Below are 24,257 nucleotides of genomic sequence, written 5' to 3' on the forward strand. Positions count from 1 at the left end.
CTAACTTTTCCTACATAATCATGAGAAACAGGTAGAAAGGAAAAAAGACAAAGGAAGCAGATCTTTACTCTTGTAAATATAAACATAATAATATAAATTGTCATTTGAAGCATGATCATGAGTAGTGCTACATGAATGACTGAGAAAATAATAACAGCTCATATCAAGTGGTTTGTTGTCTTGGCTCTGTTTGTTTTAACTGCCACATGCAGAGCTTTAAGTGCATAGTTTTCTGTGTTCTTTTTACCCTGAACCATCAAAATGATGGTTCTGCTTCTAAACCAACTTTTTATAACTTGTTAATATCAGAAATGACCATGCTCTTGACTTCAATCCAAGTTTTAAAGTTCTATTTGAAATCTTTCATGTAAAACATGTAAAATTTCTGGAGTAAATTTCATTATGCCAATTTAACGTCATGATCAATTTTATGTTACAGTTAAACTGTCTTGTGTTTTCATTTTTACTAAAATCATTTTAGCTGGAATTAATTCCAGTTCTTTTACATGAAAACTTTAAAATTATAATTTAGTATTATTTTTTCTCTTCATGAGTATAACAGTCATTGGAGCTTATGACATTATGAACTTTCATTTGTGGTTAATTAACAAAGGTTAATTTTTTTCTACACAAACTTTGTAGATCTAAATTTTTACAAGAATATTTGATATTTACATCAGTTCAGTCTCTCAGTCGTGTCCAACTCTTTTCGACCCCATGGACTGCAGCACTCCAGGCCTCCCTGTCCATCATCAACTCCCAGAGTTTACTCAAACTCATGTCCATTGAGTCAGTGATGCCATCCAACCATCTCATCCTCTGTCATCCCCTTCTCCTCTGCCTTCAATCTTTCCCAGCATCAGGGGCTTTTCAATGAGTTGGTTCTTCGCATCAGGTGCCCAAAGTATTGGATTTTCTGCTTCAGTATCAGTCCTTCCAATGAATATTCAGGACTGATTTCCTTTAGGATGGACTGGTTGGATCTTCTTGCTGTCCAAGGGACTCTCAAGAGTCTTCAACACCACAGTTCAAAAACATTAATTCCTAGGTGCTCAGCTTTCTTTATAATTCAACTCTCACACCCATACATGACTACTGGAAAAACCATGGCTTTGACTAGATGGACTCTGATGCTGGGAAGGATTGGGGGCAGGAGGAGAAGGGGACACGACTGAGTGACTGAACTGAATTGAACAGGCAGGATGATCTTATAAAACCAGATCCTGTCACTTGCATGTTTAAAACTCTTCACTGACTTCCGACTATATTTAAAATAAAATCTACATCTCCTAAAAACAAGGCTCTGCAAGATCAGAACTCTCCTTGCCTTGATAATCTCATCTTCTATTCTTTCCCTGGACTTCCCGGGTGGCTCAGATGGTAAAGAATCCGCCGGCATTGCGGGATACCTGGGCTCAATCCCTGGGTTAGGATGATCACCCCTGGAGGAGGGCATGTCAATCCATTCCAGCACCCTTGCCTGTAGAATCCCCATGGACTGTAGCCTGCCAGGCTCCTCTGTCCATGGGGATCGCAAAGGGTCAGACACAACTGAGCAACTAAGCACAGCACAGCATATTCTTCCCCTGGCCTATTTTCTCACTTAAGGACAGCACTACATTCTGTCCTCTACCCATAGTTTTCCATCCTTTTCTTGTTTGTTCTTACTCCAGATCTTCACTGAGCTGGCTTTTTCCCTTCTCGGTTTAAGGAGCCTCTTTATCGGGCCCTTCTTTACATCCCTCCTGTAGTTTTGGGGTAATTCACATAAATTATTTGGTTTTTCAGTCAAAATAAAAGTTACATTTACACTATGTTCAGTTCAGTTCAGTTCAGTCGCTCAGTCGTGTCTGACTCTGCTACCCCGTGAACTGCAGCACGCCAGGCCTCCCTGTCCATCACCAACTCCCAGAGTTCACTCAAACTCACATCCATTGAGTCAGTGATGCCATCCAGCCATCTCATCCTCTGTCGTCCCCTTCTCCTCCTGCCCCCAATCCCTCCCAGCATCAGAGTCTTTTCCAATGAGTCAACTCTTCACATGAGGTGGCCAAAGTACTGGAGTTTCAGCTTTAGCATCATTCCTTCCAAAGAACACCCAGGACTGATCTCCTTTAGAATGGACTGGTTTGATCTCCTTGTAGTCCAAGGGACTCTCAAGAGTCTTCTCCAACACTACAGTTCAAAGGCATCAATTCTTAGTTAAATCGCTCAGACGTGTCCGACTCTTTGCGACCCTGTGGACTGTAGCCCACCAGGCTCCTCCATCCATGGGATTCTCCAGGCAAGAATACTGGAGTGGGTTGCCATTTCCTTCTCCAGGGGATCTTCTCTACCCAGGGATCGAACCCAGGTCTCCCACATTGCAGCCAGACGCTTTAACCTCTGAGCCACCTATAGTCTATTAAATATGCAATAGTATTATGTCAAAAATACATATCTTAATCAAAATAATTTAATGCTAAAAAATGCTAACCATTATCTGACAATGGTAGAGTTGCCCAGTGACCTAAAGTGAGGTGCAATAAAATGAGGTATGCCTAAAATATCTTTGCGGAGTTATTCAATGTTCACTTTCTTAATTAGAAAGTAATCTGCATGAGGCTAGGCATTCTGTCTGTTTTGTCATTGCAGTATCTCCGATTCTGTAACAGTGCTTGCCTGGAACATAAGTGGACTTTTAATTAATTGCCGTTGAATGAGTGAGTATACAAACAAGGGTTATATACAGAAGAGGAAGAGCAAAATAAGGAATAAAAAGTCCATGTCTGTATTTCAATAACATTTTTTTTTTTTTTTTCTGAAGTGCATATAAGATTTTGGAAGAGTAGTTAGGTGAGGGCAACCGCACACAACCCAAACCAAGCCTTTTTCTCGCCTTTGCATGCCCGAGGTAGCATCACGCCTGCGCAGACTCTACTGCCCCACCCCTCTAATCAAGGGGGACGGGGCTAGATGGACCTCCGCTTGGGCGCGCGAAGATGACATCACTCGGCGCGTGCCCGGGTAGCCCGTGATAGCGCCCAGTCTGAGGAAGTGGAGACCCGCGGGCAGGCGGCTGAGACAGGTAACCTGTTCGCTCCCTGTTGGGTCCCTGCCTTCATCTCCAACGGCACCGGGATGGCGGCGGGGCCAGCAGCGTCCCGTTTTGAAGGCGGCTGGGAGCCCACCTCTGCCCTCATCTTTCTTAATCAGTGGGGTGCCCATTCCGTCTGTCCTCCCAGAATCCGGAGGCTGAACCCGTTCTGGGGACTGGCCTGAGCGTGCCACTTCTCTCCGCCTCAGCTCTCGGCGTGGCGATGGGTTCCGACGATCCTTTCTCCGGTGGCACAGACGCTTCCTCAGACTGCAGCTGCCACCGCCTTCCTCAGTTGTCTCCAGGCCCACCTCACCCGCTTCTCTCCGCTCCTACCCCCTATATAGGGCTTATCTCCAATCTTGTTTACGGAGACAGAACGGCTTTCGATTCTGTTCATTTCCTCTTGCAGCGACACCCAGCCATCTCCCCTCGGATCCTTACTGAGAGTACCAAGTTTTGAGTTTTTGTGTCCCTTTAGAGCATTCGTTCACTGTCAGTAAGGAGTTTTGTTCATTAAAGCATGTATAATATTTGTTGGGTAAAGGGCTGGCGCAGTAATGTGAAAATTTATTGCAGCAATAAATGATCTACATGGCATCCAATCAGCTGTCGAGATAGATGAAACAGCATTTCATTGAAATGCTCCTGTCCCTGGTTTTTTTTTTTTTTTTGGTTTTTCAAGCAAAGATGACAATTACCCTCACAAAGGTAGCTGTCAAAATAAATAAGCAACAGTACCTAACTTTGTTTAGACTGCCCCCAAATAATAGAATTTCGTGTCTTTTATACGGGAATACAGGTTATTACAAAACCAACCAGAGTTGACGTGGGAGGAGAAACAGGAGTCCGACTTTTTTTTTGTCTTATCGATGGTTCGTTTTTGTATTTTCTTGTACTTTTAGTATGTCTAAATTTTTTGAATAGGGCATATGATACTTACTGTCTTTCTGGGATGCCTATGATGACTTGATAATTGGTAAGATTAGTTTCTTATATTTGGGGAACAGGTAGAAAAAGGTTAGAGAATAATACTAGTCGCTCATTGTTGACCATCTGCTATATCACAGCGACTGTGTTCAATACTTTGCATGTGTATTTTCCTGAGCTCACACAAGAACCTTTTGAGTTAGAAATCCGTATCCTCAACTTATAGAAATGGAAACTTTGGCCCAGTTATGTGAAAATAACTTGCCAAAAATTAACAGTAACTATACTGGAGGAGACAAGCTTGAAGTTCAGGTCTATGTATGACTTGAAAGCCTGTACTTCTTAAAAAATTATAATTGTACTATGATAAAATTCTAGGCTTTTTACAATAATAATGGATAATTCTGTGAGTTTATTCACTTGTCTATCTAAATGATTTGACATTTTCTAATATCTTTAGTATTAAGTTCTCATATACCTAGAATCAAAACCCCTGAAAAGTTTATTTATTTATGATCCCCTTACACACACACACACACACACACACACACTTTTCTTTAAGAATGAGGTAATTGGCAAATAAGATTGCTGAGGACCTTTCTGTTTGGAACTCTTGCAGAATAAGTAATTTTGGACAGTTGAAATTTTTACCCCTTTAGAAATGAAAATCGTATTGACTGTTTTTGATGGAAAATTTTTAAATGCACTAAATAATTCTTTGCCTTCTTAAACAGTAAGTATGCTGAACATATTTTAACTTTGCCTTATGTCTCAGAGCAGTCATTATGAATTTCATTTATTGTTATGTTGTGATTTGGTGATTTTTGTTATATTTGACCCCTCAAACTGCTTTGCATTTTGAGTTTTCCTGTACTTTTTGTAGTCCATTCCTTAGGATCAGCAAGAAATTGTAAACCATAACAATTAAAAATAAGGCCCCAGAAACCATACTTCCAGGATTCCAGTCCTTGCTGTGTCACTTACTAGTAGGACAGTGAGTCCAGACAAGATAGTTGACCTCTTCATTTGTAAAATAGGAATAATAAGAATACTTGTCTGAGATTGTTGTTAGGGTAATATTACATATTAACTACTGAGTTAGTAGTACATATAAAGAGGTTATAGGACACCAGGCATACTGTAAGAGCCATATAAATGTTTGCTAATATTATTATTAGTCTGATTTTGGCCTCTGATTCTTTGAATATTGTATTATAGTTCTCTGAAACACTTTTTTTTTTTAGTTTAGGTATGGTAGATTTACAGTGTTGTGTTAGTTTCGAGTGTACAGTGAAGGGATTCAGTTATACGTGTATGTGTATATATATATATATATTCTTTTTCAGATTATTTTCCATTATAGATTATTACAAAACATTGAATATAGTTCCCTGTCCTTATTTATTTGTTTTATATGTAGTAGTGTCTATTTGTTAATCTCAAACTGCTAACTTATCCATCCCCTCACTTTCTTCTTTGGTAACCGTAAATTTGTTTTCTGTGTCTGTGAGTCTGTTTCTGTTGTGTGAATAAGTTTATTTGTATTGTATTTTTAGTTTCCACAAATGATTTTATATGGCATTTGTCTTTCTCTGTCTGACCTATTTCATTTAGTATGGTAATCCCTAGGACCATCCATATTGCTGCAAATGGCATGATTTCATTCTTTTGTATGACTGAGTAATATTCCATTGTGTGAATATATATATATGAATGTACATACATACCATATCTTCTTTATCCATTCATCTGTTGATGAACCATTAGATTGCTTTCGTATCTTGGATATTGTAAGTGATGCTGCTGTGAACATCGGGGTTCTGTGTGTATCTTTTTAAATGAGACATTTTGCCCAGGAGTGGGATTGCAGGATCATATGGTAATTCTATTTTTAAGTTTTTAAGGAACCTCCACACTGTTCTCCATAGTGGCTGCACCAATTTATATTCCCACAACAATGTAGGAGGGTTCCTTTTTCTCTATACTCTTTGCAGCATTTATTATTTGTAGATTTTTTTTTTTGGTAGATATTTTAAAGATGGCCATTTTGACTGGCGTGAGGCGATACCTTATTGTAGTTTTGATTTGCATTTCTCTATGAAACTTGTTATTCTTTTGTTGTTGTTCAGTTACTCAGTCATGTCCAACGCTTTACGACCCCGTGGACCACGGCACGCAGTCCTTCACTATCTGCCTGAGTTTGCTCAAACTCATGTCCACTGAGTCGGTGATGCCATCCAACCATTTCATCCTGTCTCCACCTTCTCCTTTTGCCCTCCATCTTTCCCAGCATCAGGGTTTTTTCCAATGAGAAATACTATTCTTTGAATAGTATTTATTTTTTATTTTTCCGAACTTTAAACTTTTTCTTTTGTATTGGTGTATAGCCAGTTACAGAGAAGGCACTGGCAACCCACTCCAGTACTCTTGCCTGGAAAATCCCATGGACAGAGGAGCCTGGTAGGCTGCAGTCCGTGCAGCCTAGAGTCGGACACGACTGAGCGACTTCACTTTCTCTTTTCCCTTTCATGCATTGGAGAAAGAAATGGCAACCCACTCCAGTGTTCTTGCCTGGAGAATCCCAGGGATGGGGGAGCCTGGTGGGCTGCCGTCTATGGGGTCGCACAGAATCGGACATGACTGCAGCGACTTAGCAGCAGCAGCAGCAGCATAGCCAGTTAATGATGTTGTGGTAGTTTCAGGTGAACAGTGAAGGGACTCAACCATACATATACATGTATCCATTCTCCCCCAAACCTCCTTCCCATCCAGGCTGGTACATAACATTCCATGTGCTATATAATATGTCCTTGTTGATTATCCATTTTGAATATGGTAGTGTGTATATGACTTACCCAAACTCCCTAACTATCTCTTCCCCATGACAACCATAAGTTCATTTTCTAAGTCTGTGAGTCTTTTTCTGTTTTGTAGTTCATTTGTGTCATTTCTATTTAAATTCTATATATAAGGGATGCCGTACCATATTTCTCCTTCTCTGTCTGACTTACTTCACTCAGTCTGACACTCCCTAGGTCCATCAATGTTGCTGCAAATAGCGTTATTTCATTCTTTTTGATGGCTGAGTAATATTCCATTGTATATATGTACCACACCGTCTTTATCTGTTCTGTCACAGGACGTTTAGTCTGCTTTCATGTCTTGGCTGTTGTAAACAGTGCTGCAGTGAAGATTGGGGTGCATGTATCCTTTAAAATAATGGAGCTTTAATTTCTGTTTGAAATTAAAGTATTTGGGAAATATTTCACAGACAGAGGAACCTTGTGGTCTGTAGTCCATGGGGTCACAAAGAGTCGGACACAACTGAGTGACTTCACTTTCGCTTTTAGTGTTTTAAATTATGGTTTAATTTGAATAGTTTCTACTCTTGAATATCATTTGATTTACACTTCCATTTATGGTGCTCTGCACAGGTATACTATTGCACTCATGTTATCATGCTTCTTTTTGAATAAGTACATCCTTATAAAACAACCATTATGTATTGGTCTCATATAAGGTATCTCCTCAGTATAAGGTATCTCTTTCCTTCTTGCACCTTTCAAGGAGCTATACAAAAACTGACTGTATCAACAAGGTGAAATAATGTTCCTTAAAAAATTTGCAAGGTATGTACCCATTTTCAGATGTGTGCTTTAAACCAAGAGCAGCTAAGAGTTGATATTGCCTCCTTTGATGTCCATAGTTAGGAACTTGAACATAAATTATCTATCCTTTATTTTAATACTATTAAGGCTGCTAATCATCTTAAAACTTCTTGTTGAAAATATAGGCTATATTTTTTAAAGTTTTCTTAAAGATGGTTAAATGTACATAACATGAAATTTTTTAGTATACAGTTCATTGGCATTAAGCACATACAGCGAAGTGAAGCGAAGTTGCTCAGTCGTGTCTGACTCTTTGTGACACCATGGACTATAGCCTACCAGGCTTCTCAGTCCATGGAATGTTCCAAGCAAGAGTACTGGAGTGGGTTGCCATTTCCTTCTCCAAAGCACATACAGAGTGTTGTTTAATTATCGTCACTATTTTCAGAAATGTTTATCTTCCCAAACAAAAATTCTGTAGCCATTAAACAACAGCGCCTCATTCCCCTCACTTCCTACACCATCCTGCCCAGCTCCTGTTATTCTACTTTCTGTCTCTATGAATTTGCCTATTCTAGGTTCCTTGCACAGGTGGAACCATACACCATTTTCCCTTTTGTGTCTGGATTGGTTCGTTTGGCATGTTTGTACGGTTTATCCAAGTTATAGCATATATCAGAATTTCATTCCTTTTATAGCTGAATAATATTCCATTGTATTACCTACCACATGCTGTACTTTTGAAGCATATTGAATTTTGCTTCTTTAAACGTTTAAAAATTTTTCAATCTTTTATTTTATTTTTAACTTATTTAAACTGAAAAAAAAAAAAATAGCTCACCAGTTTCTCTCATCTCCCACCTTGGTTACTGATTGATTCCACATGTAAGAGATCAGACAGTGTTTTTTTCTGTCTGACTTATTTCACCTAGCATAATGCCCTCACGGGTCATCCACACTGTCACAAAGGGCAGGATTTTGTTCTTTGTTATGACTGAATAATATTCCATTGTGTGTATATACCACAGTTTCTTTATCTGTTTACCCACTGATGGAAACTTAGGTTGTTTCCTTATCTTGGTTATTGTAAATAATGCTGCAGTGAACATGAGGGTACATATTCCCAGGTGGCATTAGTGGTAAAGAACCCACCTCCCAGTATAGGAGACATAAGAGACTTGGGTTCAGTCCCTGGGTCAGGAAGATCCTCTGCAGGAGGGCTTGGCAACTCACTCCAATATTCTTGCCTGGAGAATCCCATGGACAGAGGAGCCTGACAGGCTACAGTCCATAGAGTCACAAAGAGTTGGACGTGACTGAAGCAACTTAGCATGTATCTTTTTGAGTTAGTGTTTTTGTTTGTTTGGATAAATACCCAGAAGTGGAATAGCTCGAAATTATGGTAGTTTTATTATTTTTAATTTTTTGAGTAATCTCTATTCTATTTCCCATAGTGGCTGGACCAGTTCTCACTAATAGTGCACAGGGGTTCTCTTTTCTGTACATCCTTGCCCACACTTGCTGTTTTCATCCTTTTTGAAAATAGGCATTCTGATATGTTTGCAATGATATCTCAATGTGGTTTTGATTGGCATTTCCCTGATAATTAGTGATATCAAGCACCTGATAATTAGTGATATTAAGTACCTGTTGGCCATCTGTACATCTTCTTTAGACAAATGGCTATTCAGATGCTCTGTCCATTTTTCAATTGGATTTTGTTGTTATTGAGTTGTATGAATCCTTTATGTATTTTGGATGTCAGCCCTTTGTCAGATACATGATATATGAATCTTCTCCCATTCAGAAGGTTGCCTTTTCATTTTATTGATGGTTTCCTCACTTTGCAGAAATTTCTTAGTTTCATGTGCTCTGAATTGTTTGTTTTTGCTTCTGTTGCTTTTGCTTTTAGTGTCAGATGCAAAAACTCATGATAAAGACTGATGCCAAGGAGCTTCATTCATTCATTCATTCATTCATGTTAGTTGCTCAGTTGTATCTGACTCTCTGTGACCCCATAGACTGTAGCCCGCCAGGCTCCTCTGTCCATGGGATTCTCCAAGCAAGAATACTGGAGTGGGTTGCCATGCCCTTCTTCAGGGGATCTTCCCGACCCAGGAATTGAACCCGTGTCTCCTGCACTGCATGAAGATTCTTTACCTTCTGAGCCACCAGGAAAGCCCTTGCCAAGGATCGTATCACCTATATATTCTTTAGGAGTTTGATGACTTCAGATCTTACATTCAAATCTCTAATCTGTCTTGAGTTGATTTTGTATGTGATGTAAAATAGCGGTCCAGTTTCATTCTTTTGTATGTGGTTGTCCGATTTTCCCAGCACCATTTGTTGGAGAATTTTCTTTCCCTCATTGTATATTCTTGGCTCCTCTGTCTCCCATCCAAGTACTAACCAGGCCTGACCCTACTTAGCTTCTGAGATCAGATGTGATCTGGTGCATTCAAGGTGGTATGGCCGTAGACGCCTTTGTCATAAATTAATTAACCATACATGCATGGGTTTATTTTTAGGTTCTCTATTCTGCTCAGTTGATTATGTGTCTGTTTTGTGTGTATGTGTCTGTGTGTGTGTGTGAATTATGCCTCTTTATACCTCTCATTTCCTGTGGTATGAACTTAACACTTGATGATTTGATTTGATTGTGAGTTCCTCGAAGATCAAGATTGGAGATAACAACTGAAATAACATTGTTATTGAACTTTGAACAAAATACTTGGTGACAGTGTTAAACTGGAGCTTGAGTACACATTATGTTGTTGTAGTTCAGTTGGTTCAGTCACCAAGTTGTGTCCTACTTTTTGTGACCCCATGAACTGCAGCACTCCAGGCTTCCCTATCCTTCTCTTTCTCCCAGTTTGCTCAAACTCATGAGTTGATGATGCCATCCAATCATCTCACCCTCTGTCTCCCCTTTCTCCTTCTGCCTTCAGTCTTTCCCAGCATCAGGGTCTTTTCCAGTGAGTTGGTTCTTTGCATCAGGTGGCCAAAGTATCAGAGTTTCAGCTTCAGCATCAGTCCTTCCAATGAATATTCAGGGTTGATTTCCTTTAGGATTGACTGGTTTGATCTCCTTGCAATCCAAGGGACTCTCAAGAGCCTCCTATAAGAGTATACATTATAGTGTTGTTTTTCTTCTCACCTAATATTTAGTCAAAAATAGTAAGGAAAATAATAATGATGACTTTCTTAGCATTTCTATAGTGGTTATAGTATGCCAGGCATTGTTTCAAGCACTTTACCTATGAAGTAGGTACTATCATTGTTCTGTTTTGCCAAAGAAGAAACTGAGGCACAGAGAAATTAAACGAATTGTTAAAATTGCAAGGCTGTTAGGTGGTGAAGTTTGCTCTACAGTTGATCTATCCTAAATTTTGAGCTGACCAACCATTAAGTCATCATCAACTTTGCAGTGTAAATTGTTTTGCCTACCACACTCTTTCTCTGTCCTCATCTTTTATATAATCTTTAAAATGGAACATTACTTTTGAGCTTAGTAGGAAATGGAAGAGCAACTGAACCCAAACTGTCAACTGTCAAAAGGATAACATGTGCTTCTCATTTGAATGGAGTGATAGCATTTTAATGAAATTTAGACTGCATTTTTACAGCTTAGTTCATCTTATCTTTTTCTAAGAGCCTTGTCTTTGAAAAGCAGATCCTAAAACTTTTTATGATCTCATATTGCATATATATTGTGTTGGTGTTTGACTTTAGATATTGTACAATTCCCACACTGCTGTACTATGGGTAAAGAGAGCTTTTTATTCATAATGTTGTTATTGACTGTCACAATGGTTTATAGTACATTCATTTTATTGCTAACTCATTACTCTATGTTGCTTGATTCCTGAAGAAATTATTCTGAGATAGCATTTTTCTGTATATGATCAGCTCCATTATACTTTTTTTTCTTGGCCTTTGCTTACATTTTATTTCTTTGACACTTGGAATTGAAGGTTTTGGGTTTTTTTTAACCTTCAATTTAATCAGGATATGCTCGATATATTTTGACATCAAAGAGGACAAATCAGCCTGTTTCTTTTGGCACCAATGATATCTTGCATATGTAGCAAGTATGGTGCATATTTGGAGGTAGGAACTGCCTGAGTACTGTCTGGTAGAAATAGAATTGTAGAATGAATGCTCAGGGCACAAGGGTCCTTAGATATATCTTTTTTACCTCTTTATTCAGCAGCTGGGAATCTGAAGCCTGAGATGATTGAATGATTTGCCTATATTTATACAGTAATAGAGCTTTCCCAGTGGCTCAGTGATAAAGAAGCTACCTGCAATGCAGGAGACGCAGTTTCGATCCTTGGGATCCTCCATCCCTCCAGAGGAGGGCATGGCAACCCACTCTAGTATTCTTGCCTAGAGAATTTGCATGAACAGAGGAACCTGGTGGCTAAAGTCCATATGGATGCAAAGAATCAGACATGACTGAAGCTACTTAGCACACACACATGCATATAGTATTAGAATCCATTTTTTAAACTGTTTTTTTTTTCCCTAATGTATCAGTGTTCTGTGTTCTTTTGAATCATACCCCATTGTATTTGTGTAATATTCTTATTTGTAAAAGAAAGAAAAGTGGAAGAAAGTGAAAGTTGCTCAGTCGTGTGCGACTGTTTGCGACCCCACTGACTATATAGTCCATGGAATTCTGCAGGCCAGAATACTAGAGTAGGTAGCTGTTCCCTTCTCCAGGGGATCTTCCCAACCCAGAGATCGAACCCAGGTCTCTTGCATTGCAGGTGGATTCTTTACCAGCTGAGCCAAGGGACTCCCCAGTGTTTTGCTCATATACCCTTAATTATGATTTTTCTTTTAATAATATGTCTGGGTGAGAGATAATGACCTGAATTGGACCAGCTGCAGAGAATGAACTAACATGATGGATCCAAGAGATACTTAGATTAAATTGATAGAAGTTTGCAAGTGTTTATGTGTAGGTGAGAATAAGAAATCTAGGGTCATCTCTAGGATTCTAGTGTGGGTAACCGAGTAGATGGTGATGTCATTCACTAAGAAAACTGAGAAGAAATCAGGGCTGGATATATGACTTGAAGTTACTAGAGCATGCATTGCACAAATAAGATGGAAGCTAGAACTATAGGACACACCAACAGCTAGGAGGTGGGAAAAGGAAGACCACAGAGGAGAGAATGGTATTGCAAACACCAAAACAGGAGAGCATTTTAAGGAGGGTGTGGTAATTTGTGTTAATGCTCCAAAATTAAGGGCTGAAAGAACCCACTGAAATTGATACAGGAAGTCATTTGTCTCCACTGTGGAGTTTGGTGGCATAGTAGGAATGTGAGCAGGGAGTGGTGGGCTGAAAGGGAGATAGAATAATAGGGAAAGGACTGAAGCCAGTTCTTTTAAGGAATTTGGCTGTGAGAAGAGAGAGATATGGAAGGAAAAGTGTTTGTTTATTTGTACTTTTTCCCCCCTAAGAAAGGATAGAAACAATCACTTATTTCTCAAGTGAAAGGGCTGGGAAAGAGGATGGAGTTCAGGTAGATGATTTAGGGAGTTAGGTAATTGTTGTAGTAGCGTCAAGGAGGAGACCAGCATGATATGGTATCCAGTGTTTGCTGGAACAGGATGGATACTTCTTCCATTTTCCTAAGAGAATAAGGAGAAGAATGGAGATAGATGTAAATAATTCCCCCGTAGGATGGGGAAGAAATATGTGGAAGTTCTTGTCTCTTGTTCAGTTGCTCAGTCATGTCCAACTGTTCGTGACCCAGTGGACTGCAGCATGCCAGGTTTCCCCGTCCTTCACTGTCTCCCAGAGTTTCCTCAAACTAGTGTCTGTTGAGTCAGTGATGCCATTCAGCCATCCCATCCTCTGTCACTCCCTTCTCTTCCTGCCCTCAATATTTCCCAGCATCAGGGTCTTTTCCAGTGAATCAGCTCTTCACATCAGGTGGCCAAAGTATCGGAGCTTCAGCATCAGTCCTTCCAATGAATAGTCAGGGTTGATTTCCTTTAGGATTGAGTGGTTTGTTCGAGAGTCTCAAGAGTCTTGAGGGTTTCTCAAGAGTCTTCTCTAGCACCACAGTTTGAAAGCCTCAGTTCTTCAGCCTTCTTTAGTGTCCAACTCTCACATCCATACATGCCTACTGGAAAAACAATAGCTTTGATTGTATCGAACTTTGTTGACAAAGTGACGTCTCCATTTTTTAGTACTCTGTCTAACTTTGTCATAGCTTTTCTTCCAAGGAGCAAGCATTTTGATTTCGTGTCCATAGTCACCATCTGCAGTGATTTTGGAGCCCAAGAAAATAAAGCCTGTCACTATTTCCATTTTTTCCCCATCTATTTGCCATGAAGTGATGGGACCAGATGCCATGATCTTAGTTTTTTGAATGCTGAGTTTTAAGCCAGCTTTTTCATTCTCCTCTTTCACTTTCAGTGAGAGGCTCTTTAGTTCCTCTTCACTTTCTGCTGTAAGGGTGGTATCATCTGCATATCTGAGGTTATTAATATTTCTCCTGGCAATCTTGATTCCAGCTTGAGCTTCATCTAGCCCGGCATTTAGCATGATGTACTCTGCATAGAAGTTAAATAAGCAGGGTGACAGTATACAGCCTTGACATACTCCTTTCCCAATTTGGAACCAGTCCATTGTTCTATGTCCAGTTTTTTTTTTTTTTAATTTAAATTTATTTATTTTAATTGGAGGCTAATTACTTTACAATATTGTATTGGTTTTGCCATACATCAGCATGAATCCGCCACGGGTATACACGTGTTCCCCATCCTGAACCCCCCTCCCACCTCCCCCATCCCATCCCTCTGGGTCATCCCAGTGCACCAGCCCCGAGCATCCTGTATCCTGCATCAAACCTGGACTGGCGATTCATTTCTTATATGATATTATACATGTTTCAATGCCATTCTCCCAAATCATCCCACTCTCTCCCTCTCCCACAGAGTCCAAAAGACTGTTCTATACATCTTTGTCTCTTTTGCTGTCTCACATACAGGGTTATTGTTACCATCTTTCTAAATTCCATATATATGTGTTAGTATACTGTATTGGTGTTTTTCTTTCTGGCTTACTTCTCTCTGTATAATAGGCTCCAGTTTCATCCACCTCATTAGAACTGATTTAAATATATTCTTTTTAATGGCTGAGTAATACTCCATTGTGTATATATACCACAGCTTTCTTATCCATTCATCTGCTGATGGCTATGTCCAGTTCTAACTGGTGCTTCTTGACCAGCGTACAGGTTCTTTAGGAAGCAGGTAAGGTGATCTGGTATTCTTATCTCTTTAAGAATATTCCACAGGTTGGTGACCAATACGAAGGCTTTAGCATAGTCAACGAAGCAGAAGTAAATGTTTTTTTCTGAAATTCCCTTGCTTTTTCTATGATTCAGTGGATGTTGGCAATTTGCTCTCTGGTTCCTCTGCCTTTTCTAAATCCAGTTTGTACATCTGAAAGTTCTTGGTTCAGGTACTGTTGAAGCCTAGCTTTTGAGCATTACCTTGCTGCCATGTGAAATGAGTGCAGTTGTGTGGTAGTTTGACCATTCTTTGGCACTTCCTTCTTTGGGATTGGAATGAAAACTGACTTTTTGCAGTCCTGTGGCCACTGCTAAGTTTTCCAAATTTGCTGATATATCAAGTGCAGCACTTTAGCAGCAGCATCTTTTAGGATTTGTAATAGCTCAACTGGAATTCCATCACCTCCACTAACTTTGTAGGAATGCTTCCTAAGGCCCCCTTGACTTCACATTCTAGGTAGGTGTAGCTGTAGGTGAGTGATCACACCGTTTTGATTATCTGGGTCATTAAGATATTTTTTGTATAGTTCTCCTGTGTATTCTTGCCACCTCTTCTTAATATCTTCTGCTTCTGTTAGGTCCATACTGTTTCTGTCCTTTACTGAGCCCATCTTTGCATGAAATGTTCCCTTGGTATCTCTAATTTTCTTGCAAAGATCTCTTGTCTTCCCCATTCTATTGTTTTCCTCCATTTCTTTGCACTGATCACTGAGGAAGGCTTTCGTATCACTCCTTGCTATTCTTTGGAACTCTGCATTCAGATGGCTGTATCTTTCCTTTCCTCCTTTGTTTTTCGTTTTTCTTAGTGAAACAACTGACGTTGCTGATATTGAGTGTTTGATTTGGAGGAGAATGAGGGATTGATGGGACAGAGTTTAAAACAGTCATAGAAGGAAAAAGAGTGAGTGAAGAGGTAACTAGGGAGAGATAAGAAGGACTGCCTGCCTGCTAATGCTGAGCATTTTGCTGAGGTTTAATCTCAATACATAGTGTCAGCTATTTTTATGATTATGGAACATGTTTGTTTTGCTTTTGTTGAGCTCAGTGCACCAAGTTTAAAAGTAGAAAATTTTGAGGATTTAATTGGTTGAGGATTATGTTTTTATAAAACAAGTGTGTCAGAAGGATGAAAAGGCAAGAGAATTGAGGTTGAAATGTTCTAAGAATGATTGAGGAATGGACCAGTTATCTAAAGAGGACCATAGAGCAGGGCTTCTCAACTTTAGAAACATAATTTTCTGTTGTAGGGTCTGTCTTGTGCATTGTGGGATGGTCAGCATCCCTGACGTCTACTTACTAGATGCCAGTAACAGCCCCCTCCAGTTGTGACAACTAAAAGTGTCTCCAAACATTGTCAATTGCCCTCTGAGGGGCAAAATCACTTCCAATTGGAACCACTACCTTACAGTCAGAGGAGCAGATGGATTGGAAATAATCAGAAGGCTGAGGGACTGACTTTGCCGATAAAGGTCTGTCTAGTCAAAGCTCTGTTTTTTTCCAGTAGTCATGTATGGATGTGAAAGTTGAACCATAAAAAGAAGAATTGACTGCTTTTGAACTGTGGTGTTGGAGAAGACTCAAGAGTCCCTTGCACTGCAAGGAGATCAAACCAGTCCATCCTAAAGGAAATCAGTCCTGAATATTCATTGGAAGGACTGATGCTGAAGCTGAAGCTCCAATACTTTGGCCTCCTGATGCAAAGAACTGACTCATTGGAAAAGACTCTGATGCTGGGAAAGATTGAAAGCAGGAAGAAAAGGGGATGACAGAGGTTGGATGGCATCACTGACTTGATGGACATAAGTTTGAGCAGGCTTTGGGAGTTGGTGATGGACAGGGAAGCCTGGTGTGCTGCAGTTCATGGCGTCGCAGAGAGTTGGACATGACTGAGTGACTGAACTAAACTTAACTGAGGGACTGAGGTCTCAATGCAATAAATAAAAGAATTGGCAAGTAAGCTAGAGAAAGAGTAGGGAGATAGGAAGTTGTGTTTTGAGATAAAATTATGGAAATTACATATTTCAGAGATAGAGCTATTCCAAGTAATAAAAATTTCAAGAATGGACTATTGGTTTACTGAGTGCAGTGAAGGTGAAGATTGTTGGCACTGAGTAGGTAATTTTGGGAGAGAGAACATAGTCAGAGCAGGTTGGAAAAGCAGCCGTAAGACAGCCTGAGAGTTTCTGAAATAAGATCAGAATTAAGATTTTCTAGATGTTTGTTTTCTTACTCTATCCAATAAGTGTTACTCAAGTCTTTTTCTAACATTGTCAGTTTCTTGACCTTGTACCTCCATGCTGCAGTGCTTTAAAAAGTCATTGAGGGGGACACTTCCTTGGTGGTCCAGTGGTTTAGAATCCACCTGCCAACGTGGGGGACACGGATTCTATCCCTTGTCTGGGAACTAAGATCCCACATGCCAAGGGGCAACTAAGCCCATGTGCCACAACTACTGAGCCCCTGTGCCACAACTACTGAAGCTCACGTGCCCTAGGGCCTGCACTCTGAAACAAGAGAAGCCACTGCAATGAGGAGCCTGCATACCACAAACCAGAGAGTAGCTCCCACTCCCCACGAGTAGAAAAAGCTCATAGGCAGCATTGAAGACCCTGTGTGGTGCAACCAAGATCCAGCACAGCCATAATAAATAAATAAATAAGTCATGGCCACCTGATGTGAAGAGCTGACTCATTTGAAAAGACCCTGATGCTGGGAAAGATTGGGGGCAGGAGGAGAAGGGGATGACGGAGGATGAGATGGTTGGATGGTATCACCAGACACAATGGACATGGGTTTGGGTGGACTCCAGGAGTTGGTCATGGACAGGGAGGCCTGGCATGCTGCAGTTGGTTCATGGGGTCACAAAGAGTCGGACACGGCTGAGCGACTGAACTGAACTGATGGTGTACTTCCCTGACAGTCCAGTAGTTAAGACATCACTTTCCAATGCAAGGGGTGTGGGTTCAATTCCTGGCCAGGGAGCTAAGATCCCCACATGGCTCGTGGTCAAAACAAAACAAAACAAAAAACATAAAACAGAAACCGTATTGTAATAAATTCAATAAAGACTTTAAAAATGAACCATATAAAAATCTTTAAAAATAAATAAAATAAAAAGTCATGGAATTCATCCAGCTTATTTATTTTTACAGTGTTTTCCTGATCTGATTTTGTGATCATTTACCTCTAAGTATACCACTTTTCTGGAGAAGGCAATGGTAAGCCACTGCAGTACTCTTGCCTAGAAAATCCCATGGATGGAGGAGCCTGGTAGACTGCAGTCCATGGGGTCCCTACGAATCGGACATGACTGAGCGACTTCACTTTCACTTTTCACTTTCACACAATGGAGAAGGCAATGGCAACCCACTCCAGTGTTCTTGCCTGGAGAATCCCAGGGACGGCAGAGCCTGGTGGGCTGCCGTCTATGGGGTCGCACAGAGTCGGACATGACTGAAGCGACTTAGCAGCAGCAGCAGCAGCAGCAGCAGCATACCACTTTTCAAAAAGCCCTTTGTTCTGTGCTATGTGACTGAATTTCAGGACATGTCTTTTGTGTTTGAACATCTCAGTCTTTGTCTGAAGTAATGTCAGCTTATCCTTAAATCCTGCAACCTCTTAGGTGTTCCCTTTCTTCTCCCACTTGCTCTTTATTGTTTCCTGTTTATTTAGAACATACATATAATTATGTATGTACAATGTTGATTGAGAGGTAATTACAGTGGTCTCAGTAAGCAAAATAAAAATTACTAATAGAATATGCCTTCAAATATGCTTTTTTTCTGTTTGATAAATCCAGACTTCAGTGAAATTTGTATTTTTGCCTTATCTTAATGAACTTATCCTACATTATTCATTAAGAATGAGTACTAAAAAAAAAAAAAGAATGAGTACTAACACCTGTTTTACAAAGCATTAAAAATATACATATTATCAATGGATATAAGTAGACTTAGGCTTTCTTATTGTAAGTATTGTCATTGCATAATAAGAAGTAAGTAGGTGATATTAAAAGCCTTGATCTTTGAATTGGAATATTTAGTCCATTTACATTTCAAGTATTTTTTTTTATTAAAGTATAGTTAATTTGCAATGCTGTGTTCAAGTATACAGCAAAGTGATTCTTTTTATGACTAGTATTTTATATATATATACACATACATACATACATACATACATACACACCTGCATATATACCACATCTTCTTTATCTATTTATCTATCAGTGGACATTTATGCTACTTCCATGTCTTGACTGTTGTAAATAGTGCTATTATGAGCCTTGGGGTCCACATATCTTTTCAGATTAGAGTTTTCTTGGAATATATGCCCAGGAATGGGATTGCTGGATCAAATGGTAGGTCTATTTTTAATTTTTAAGGAACCTCCATACTCTCCATAGTGGCTGTATATTTTACATTTCCTCCAGCAGTGTAGGGTTCTCTTCTCTCCACACACTTTGTAGCATTTATTATTTTTAGACTTTTTAAAATGATGGCCATTCTGACTAATGTGAGATGATACCTCATTGTGGTTTTGATTTGCATTTTTCTAATAATGAGCATCTTTTCATGTGCCTGTTGGCCATCTGTATGTCTTTTTTAGGGAAATTTCTATTTAGGTTTTCTGCTCATTTTTTGATTGGGTGTTTGATATTACACTGTATAGGCTGTTCATATGTTTTGGAAATTAATCCCTTGTTGGGATTCCTTGGTGGCTCAGATGGTAAAGAATCTGCCTGCAATGCGGGAGACCCAGGTTCAGTCCTTGGGTTGGGAAGATCCCCTGGAAAAGGAATTAACAACCCACTCCAGTATTCTTGCCTGGAAAATCTCATGGATGGAGGAGCCTGGTGGGCTACAGTCCACAGGGTTGCAAAGAGTCAGACACGATTTCACTTCAATCCCTTTTTGGTAGCATTATTTGCAAATATTTCTCCCCAATTTCTAAGTTATCTTTTTGGTATGTTTATAGTTTCCTTTGCAATGTAAAAGCTTTTTAGTTTAATTAGGCCCCATTTGTTTATTTCGTTTTTATTTCCATTATGCTAGGAGATGGACCCAAAAATTATGGCTGGAATTTGTCAAAGAATGTTCTACCTGTGTTTTCCTCTAGGATTTTATAGTATCTGGTTTTACATTCAGGTCTTTAATCCGTTTTGAGTTTATTTTTGTGTATGGTGCTGAAGAATGTTCTAATTTCATTCTTTTTCATATACCTGACCTGTTGCCTTAGCATCACTAATTGAAGAGACTTTCTTTTCTCCATTTATATTCTTGTCTCCTTTGTTGTAGATGAATTGGCCATAAGTGTGTGAGTTTATTTCTAGGATTTCTGTCCTGTTCCATTGGCCTATGTGTCTGTTTTTGTGCCAGTATCATTCTGATTTGATTACTGTAGCTTTGTAGTATAATCTGAAGTGTGATTCCTCCAGCTCCGTTCTCTTTTCTCAAGATTGTTTTGGCTATTCAGGGTCTTTTGTGTTTCCATGTAAGTGTAAAAATTTTTTGTTCTTGTTCTGTGAAAAATGCCTTCGTAATTTAACAAGGATTGCATTAAACCTGTAAATTGCCTTGGATAGGATGGTCATTTTAACAGTATTGATTCTTCCAATCCAAGAACATGGTATATCTTTCCGTGTTTGTGTCATCTTCAGTTTCTTTCCTCACTATTTATAGTTTTCAGAGTACAAGTTTTTTGCCTCCCTAGGTAGATTTATTTCTAGGTATCTTATTCTTTCTGATGCAATAGTAACTAGGATTGTTTACTTAGTTTCTCTTTCTGATAGTTGTTGCTGCTGCTGCTGCGTCGCCTTAGTCGTGTCCAACTCTGTGCGACCCCATAAGTGGCAGCACACCAGGCTCCCCTTCGCTCGGATTCTCCAGGCAAGAACACTGGAGTGGGTTGCCATTTCCTTCTCCAATGCGTGAAAGTGAAGTCGCTCAGTCGTGCCCGACTCTTTGCGACCCCATGGACTGCACCCTACCAGGCTCCTCTGTCCATGGGATTTTCCAGGCAAGAGTACTGGAGTGGGGTGCCATTGCCTTTTCTGCTGATAGTTGTTAGTATATAGAAATGTAATCTGTATGTTAATTTTATATCCTGCAACTTTACCAAATTCATAGATGATCTCTAGTAGTTTTCTGGTGGTATCTTTAGGATTTTTTTAAATTTATTTTTAATTTTTTAAAATATAAATTTATTTATTTTAATTGGAGGCTAATTACTTTACAATATTATATTGGTTTTGCCATACATCAACATGAATCTGCCACGGATGTACCCGTGTTCCCCATCCTGAACCCCCCTCCCACCTCCCTCCCCATGGATTTTCTGTGAATAGTATCATGTCATCTGCAAGCAGTGACAATTTTACTTCTTCTTTTTCAATTTGGATTCCTTTTATTTCTTTTCTTTTCCAATTGCTGTGGGTAGGACTTTTAATACTATGTTGAATAAAAGTGGGGAGAGTGGGCATCCTTGTCTTGTTCCTGATCTTAGCGGAAATGCTTTCAGCTTTTCACTCTTGAGTATCATGTTATCTGTGGGTTTGTCATATATGGCATTTATTATGTTGAAATATGTTCCCTCTGTGCCCAACTTTCTGAAGAGTTTTTATTATAAATGATATTTGATCTTATCAAAAGCTTTTTCTTCATCTATTGAGATGATCATATGGTTTTTACTTTTCAATTTGTTAAAATGGTATTATGTTGATTAATTTTCAAATATTAAAAGAATCCTTGCATCTGAGATCCCACTTGATCTCACTTGGTCACAGTGTATGATCCTTTTAATGTATTTATTGTTGGAGTCAGTTTGCTAGTATTTTGTTGAGGAGTTTTGATAATTGAACTGTTACCAACAGATAGGTACTTATTGGTATTTTGTTAATTATTTTCTTCTTGCTTTTGTAGTTTTGTTGTTATTGTTCCTTTCTTCTGGTGCTGTCTTCTTTTGTGATTTTATGACTATTATTAGTGTTACATTTGGATTCTTGTTCCAAATGAGGTTTGGAACAAGAGGTTTTTGTTTGTGATTATGAGGTTCATATATAACAACACATATATCTATGTCTATATCTTTATCTATATCTATATCTATATATATATATATATATATTTGTTGATGATCTCTTAAATTTAAATGCATTTTAACCATCCTACAGTTTTGCTCATTCCCCCAACTAAGTTTAATGTTTTTGATGTTACATTTTATATTTTTTTGTTTCGTGTATTTCTTAACTACTTATTGTGGATATAGGTGATTTTACTACTTTTGTCTTTTAACCTTCCTACTAGCTTTATATGCAGTCTATTTACTACTTTTGCTGTATGTTTCCCTTTACTCATGAGATTTTCCCTTTTATAATTTATGATCATATTTCTAGTTGTGGCCTTTTCTTTTCCACTTAGAAAAGACCCTGTAACGTTTCTTGTAAATCTGCTTTAGTGGTACTGAACTCTTCCAGCTTCTTTGTATCTGTAAAACTCTCTCTCCTTCAAATCTGAATGATTACCTTGCTGGGTAGAGTATTCTTGGCTTTAGATTTTTCCCTTTCATCACTTTGAATGTACCTTGCCACTCCCTTCTGGCCTATAAAAGTTTCTTCTGAAAAGTTAGCTGATAGTTGTATAAGAGCTTCCTTGTACACAAGTAGTTGCTTTTTTTATAGCTGCTTTTAAAATTCTCTCTTTAATTTTTGCTGTTGTATGTATAATGGACTTCTTTGGGTTTATCTGGTTTAAGATGCTCATCTGTTTCCTTCCATAGGTTAGGGAAGTTTTCAGCTATTACTTCTTCAACTAAGTTCTCTGCCGATTTCTCTCTTTTTCTTCTGGAACCCTTTACAATATGAATGTTAGTATGCTTGACATTTTCCCAGTGGTCTGTTAAACTGTCCTCATTTTTAAAATTCTTTTTTCTGTTCAGCATGGTTGATTTTCACTACTCTGTCTTCTAGATTGCTAATCCATTTCTCTGTATCATCTAATCTGTTGTTGATTCCTAATGTATTTTTTATTTCAGTTGTATTCTTCAGCTTTGTTTGGTTCTTCCTTATATTTTCTAACTGTTGAAATTCTCACAGTGTTCATCCATTCTTCTCCTGACTTCATTTAGCACCTTTATGATCCTTACCTTGAACTCATTTTGGGTAGATTGCTTATCTCCACTTTTTTTCCTTAGATTATGTCTTATTTCTTTACTTGGAACACATATTATTTTGTCACCTTATTTTGCCCAATTCTGTTGTTTATGTCTATGTATTAGATAGTTCAGTTATGTCTCCTGATCTTGGGGAAGTGGCCTCAATGTAGGAGACATCCTGTGGGATCCAGCAATGCACTCCCCTCTGGTCACCAGAGCTGTATGCTCTAGGGGTGCCCCTGTGTGAGCTGTGCATGCCCTTCTGTTGTGGTGAGGCAGACTGCTGTGGGCAGGGTGGTAGGCACATCTGCCGCCTGTGGTGGCTGCAGGTCTACTGGAGGCTGGGTAGGCTTCTGGTGTGGTTGGCTGCTCAGAGGTTGGGGGGTGGTGTGAGTCTGTTGCTGACCTGCTAGAGAGCAGGACCCGGTTGCCATGTGGCTATCCACATGGCAGGGGGATGTGATACAAATTATTTTTCATGGAAGCTGATCTATTTGATATTGGATTGCCCAAAAAGTTCATTCGTTTACCTGTAAGCACTTATGGAAAACCCTGAATGAACTTTTTGGTCAACCCAAAGTATAAAAATCAGTTTCTAGCAAGGAATAGCCTATCATAGTTAAATCCTCTGCTGGTCATTAACAATATTTTATGACCTTATTTCCACACTTAAGTATGGAAATTTCTAAGATTAATTACCTCAATAATAATCATTGACTTTCTTGGTGGTCCAGTGATTAAGAATCTGCCTGCCAATGCATGGGACATGGGTTCAGTCCCTGCTCTGGGAAGATCCTGCATGCCCATTTGCCACAGCTACTGAAGTCTGCATGTGCTAGGGCCCTTTGAGCCACAGCTACTGACTGTACACCGCAACTACTGAGGCCCATGTGCCTAGAGCCTGTGCTCCGCAACAGGAGAAGCCACCATGATGAGAAGCCCGCATACCACAGTGAAGAGTTGCCCCTGCTCACTGCAACGAGAGAAAAGCCTGCACACAGCAACAAGACCAGCACAGCCAGAAAACAGAGAAAAAGAATGGTAACCAGTTGTTTTTCATATCATATGGATCTGATTTGTTTTGGTGTTTAGCATCTAGTACCTCAAAGGAAAAATGGGTTGCTTTCTCCAAACCATGAAAATGAATGTTATGCTAAATACAACAGCATGCCAGAA

The 24,257-nt window shown here is 39.3% G+C and overlaps 1 protein-coding gene across 19 annotated transcripts in view; it reads left to right on the forward strand.

Annotated features, from left to right (window-relative positions):
• The first annotated feature begins 2,930 nt into the window (after window positions 1-2,930).
• The window catches only part of AOPEP (aminopeptidase O (putative)), a 422,437-nt gene continuing 401,110 nt past the window's right edge, over window positions 2,931-24,257 (forward strand). For 17 of the 19 annotated variants that reach the window (XR_011567945.1, XR_011567946.1, XM_070794245.1 and 14 more), the window contains exon 1: window positions 2,931-3,067. The gene's annotated coding sequence lies outside the window, so the exon portion shown is untranslated. Of the gene's footprint in view, window positions 3,068-23,815; window positions 24,123-24,257 lie in introns of all 19 variants that reach the window. The other 2 variants (XM_070794246.1, XM_070794261.1) reach the window with 2 other exon arrangements.

Source organism: Bos indicus, chromosome 8, assembly GCF_029378745.1.
Source record: "Bos indicus isolate NIAB-ARS_2022 breed Sahiwal x Tharparkar chromosome 8, NIAB-ARS_B.indTharparkar_mat_pri_1.0, whole genome shotgun sequence".
NCBI classification, from domain to species: domain Eukaryota; kingdom Metazoa; phylum Chordata; class Mammalia; order Artiodactyla; family Bovidae; genus Bos; species Bos indicus.